The following is a 4,641-nucleotide window of genomic DNA, read 5'->3' on the forward strand; positions in this document are numbered from 1 at the left end:
GAGGAGAAGGAGAAGGAGAAGGAGAAGGAGAAGGAGAAGGAGAAGGAGAAGGAGAAGGAGAAATTAGATATCTTGACTGCAAATATCAAACTTGCCTCAGGAACTCAATGCCCCAATCAGCAAGAAGTAGTCTAAGGGTAATGTCAGCCCCTTTTCACCTCTATCGTTTTTTTCTTTCCTATCTAGTGTTAATGAGTTGAAAGAGTAGGAAAGGTATGGAGAAGGGTGGAAGAAAAAAAAAATCCCATAAAGTAGTCAAATGTCCAGCTACACTCCCCTACTATCTCCCCTTTGCCCTGGATCTCCCCCCACTTCCACCCCTCAGAAAAGAGCAGGCCTTCCAGGAACCTCAACCAAATATGGTATGACAAGCTACAATAAAACCAGGCACATGCCATCACATTAGGGCTAGACAGGGCAACCCAGTAGGAAGAAAAAGGTCCCAGAAGTAAGTGAAAGAGTCAGAGATATCCCTGGATCCCAATGATAGGAATCCCACAAGAACGTCAAGCCACACAACCATAACATATATGCAGAGAACCTAGGCCAGACCCATACAGGATCCCTGATCTCTGTGAGTCCACTTGAGTCCCAGTCAGCTGATTCTGTGGGCTATGTTCTTGTGCCCCTGACCCCTCTGGTTCCTCCAATCCTTCCCACTCCCCTTGCTCTGCAGAACTCCCTGAGCTTCTCCTAATGTTTGGCTGTGGAACTCTGTATCCTCTCCCATCAGTTATTGGATGAAGTCTCTCTGGTCTCTCTGATGATGATTATGCTAGGCTCCAGTGCCAGCATATCATGCAGGCACGACATGGTAGGTCGGAGGTTACATGGTTGGGTTGATGTCTCGATCCCTCCACTTGAGGCCCTGCCTCGTTGCAAAGGATGGCTATAGCTTCCGTGTCTCCCATTACTAAGAGTCTTCGCTAGTGTTACCCTTGCAGAGTCCATGGAGTTTCCATTGCACTCGGTTTCCAACTCATTCCCCAAATGTCCCTCCCCCATCCTAGTCGTCTCTCCCAGTATTTTTCCACTCCATCCATCTTCAATCATGCAGTCCCTCCTGTTCTCATCCTCACCTGGGAAATCTATTCCACTTCCCCTCTCCAGGAATATTCTGTGTCATCCCTCTCCTCCATTAAGCATTCCTTGTTATTCTCTGGGTCTGTGGATTGTAGCATGGTTGTCTTTTACTTTTAGCTAATATCCACTTGTAAGTGAGTACATATGTTTGTCTTTCTGGGTGTGGGTTACCTCACACAGGATGATTTTTTTTCTAGTTCCTTTCATTTGCCTGCAAATTTCGTGATGGATTTTTTTAACAGCTGAGTATACCCCAATGTATAAACATGCCACATTTTTAAAAAACCCATTCTTTGGTTGAGAGACATCTAGGTTGTTTCTAGTTTCTGGTTATTACTAATAGAGTTGCTATGAGCACAGTTGAGGACTTGTGGGAGAATGGAGTGCCCTTTAGTTATATGCTCAGGAGTGGTATGGCTGAGTCTTGCAGTAGATAGATTCCCAATTTTCTGAGAAACTGCCATATTGATTTGCAAAGTGGTTATTTAAGTTTGTATTCCCACCATCAATGGAGGAGTGTTCCCCTTGTTAAACATCCTAGCCAGCATGAGCTGTCACTTGTGTTTTTGATCTTAGCCATTCTGACAGGCATAGTATGGAATCTCAAAGTTGTTTTGATTTGCATTTCCTGGATGGCAAAGGACATTGAACATTTTTAAGTGTTTCTCACCCATTTGAAATTCCTCTGTTGAGAATTCTCTGTTTAGACATGTACCTCATTTTAAAATTAAATTTGAGTTTGTTGATGTCTAGTTTCTTGAGTTCTTTAAATATTTTGGATGTTAGCCCTCTGTCAGATGTGGATTTTGTGAAAATCTTTTTCTATTCTGTATACTGCCATTGAGAGAGAAGTCAGCTACAGAAAGACATGTATCACATAATTTCGTCCAATTGGAGATTAAAAAAACAAACAAAACAAAACAAAAGAAAAACAAAAACAAAAAAACAAAAAACCCATTGATTGCCTAGAATCAGAGGGTAGAATCAGGTATTATGGTCCACACCTATAATACTAGCATTTAAGAGGTTGTGTCAAGAGGATTACAAGTTTGAGGCCAGCCAGAACTACATATGGAGAATCTATTTAAAAAATTGAGAGTAGAACAGTGGCTACCAAAGTCTGGAGAAGAAAGAGGAGAGGAAGGTTGATTAATGGGTACTACGCCACAGTTAGACAAAAGCAAGAAATTTTGGTATATTACTACAGGATAGAGTGGGAAAAACATATACACACATATATATGAAAATATACACACACAAATATATGAAAAATTAAAGCTAGAAAAAAGTTTAAATATTTTGATCATAAAAAAAATAATAAATAGGGCTGGAAGATGGCTAATTCTTAAAGTATTCTCCATGTAAGCATGATGACCTAAATTCAGCTCTCTAGGTCCCATGTAAGTGGCATGGGTCTATACACCAGTACCGTGCTGGGGGAAGGGGCGAGATAGCTAGATTCCTGGGGCTTGCTCCATAGCCAATCTAGGCAACTGTGAGATCCAGGTTCATTAAGTGACTTTGTCTCAACAAATAAGGTGAAGAATGACTTTAGAAGACACCTAGCTTCTACATCTGGCTTCCACACACATAAGCACAACCACCTGTATGCACGTGTGTATGTGCGAATGAGCGTGCGCACGCGCGCGCGCGCGCGCACACACACACACACACACACACACACACACACACACACACAATCTGAATACCCAAGATGCAATTCATAGATCATATGAAGCTCAAGAAGAAGGAAGACCACAGTATAGATACTTTGGTCCTTCTTAGAATGGGGATCAAAATACCCATGGGAGGAGATACAGAGACAAAGTTTGGAGCAGAGACTGAAGGAAAGGCCATCTAGTGACTGTTCCACCTGGGGATCCGTCCCATATACAGATACCAAACCCAGACACTATTGTAGATGTCAACAAGTGCTTGATGACAGGAGCCTGAAATAGCTGTCTCCTGAGAGTCTCTACTAGTGCCTGACAAATACAGAAGTGGATCCTCACAGCTATCCATTGGACTGAGCACAGGGTCTCCAATGAAGGAGCTAGAGAAAGGACCCAAGGTGCTGAAGGGATTTGCAGCCCCATAGGAGGAACAACAATATGAATTAACCAGTACCCCCAGAGCTCCCAGGGACTAAACCACCAACCAAAGAGTACACATGGTGGGACTCAAGTTTCCAGCTTCATATGTAGCAGAGAATGGCTTTGTGGGACATCAATGAGAGGAGAGGCTCTTGGTCTTGTGAAGGCTCAATGCCCCAGTGTAGGGGAATGCCAGGGGCAGAAAGCGGGAGTGGGTGGGTTAGTGAGCAGGGGAGGGGAGAGGATGGGGTAGGGAGTTTTTGGAGGGAAAACGAGGAAAGGGGATAAAATTTGAAATGTAAATAAAGAAAATATCTAATAAAAAAAGAAAAAAACACACAGTGACAATAAATATGTGAAGAAACAATGCTCAATCTGATTTAAACATTTAAAAATATATGCCTATAAACATCATATGGTATTTGATTAATATGTTTAATATTTAAGTTTTAAATACCAGATAAAACTTAATAAAAATATTTATATTACATGGGGATGCCTTAGAAATGAACAAATGATAACACATCTATTGAAAGCTATAAACAAAACAACATAGAAAATAATGGCTCAAACATTAGGTATTTTTATAATTCGGTAAGAATATAGGTAAACCTTGACTTTATGGCTATATTTCTTTTTCTAAATTTTCTACATATGCAATATATATTGCTCATACTTTCGTAGTCAGAATAGAAAACAATATAAATCATTCTTTAAAATATATACGAAATCACAAATGAGGCTGGTTTCGCGAAGCTCAGATTATCAGGAAAGAAGAAAAATCACCAAGAAAGTTTTGAGAAAGCTAATGTGTGTGAGATGACTACAAACTAGGATGTTTATAGCTTATATAAAAGCCAGACTGTCAGGGAAGCTGTTGAGTACAGATGGTGGCCAGGGGGATCAAGGAAGGCTCCAGAAGAGGAATGTGGAGCTGGCCACACTCGTGGGCTAGCCCTGTCTACAGAAGGCCCAGGAGATGGGGAGAGGCGTGGAGAGCTGGTTAAAGAGGCTCTGGATGTCTCTGGTACATCTTCCAATGGTCTGATCTTTGATGCTTCTTTGAGGGACCCAGGAAACATGAGGTAGCAAGGGTATTTTGTTTGCCTCCTCTTTCCCTAAGAAAATATGGTGTTTTTATGACTTCCTCTTTGCTCTGGAAATTTCTGCAGCTGCTCAGATGGCTGGGTGCTTGCCAAGTGTGGACTTGGAAGCAGTTTTCAAAATTGGTAGACTTGAGGTGTACAAACATTCCATAGGATTACCTTCAGATTATTATCAACATCGATTTCATAACATTTATGTAGCATTTAAACATTTACATAGAAACCTTCCCACTTCCCACACAGCCTTGTATTTGGGGCTTGTCTTTAAGAGTTCCTCTTCTGAGAGAGGTTTTTCCTCTTTCTATGCCCCAGTGTGGGGGAATGCTAGGGCCAGGAAGTGGGAGAGGGTGGGGTGGTGA

Source organism: Mastomys coucha, unplaced genomic scaffold (genome assembly GCF_008632895.1).
Source record: "Mastomys coucha isolate ucsf_1 unplaced genomic scaffold, UCSF_Mcou_1 pScaffold14, whole genome shotgun sequence".
NCBI classification, from domain to species: Eukaryota; Metazoa; Chordata; class Mammalia; order Rodentia; family Muridae; genus Mastomys; species Mastomys coucha.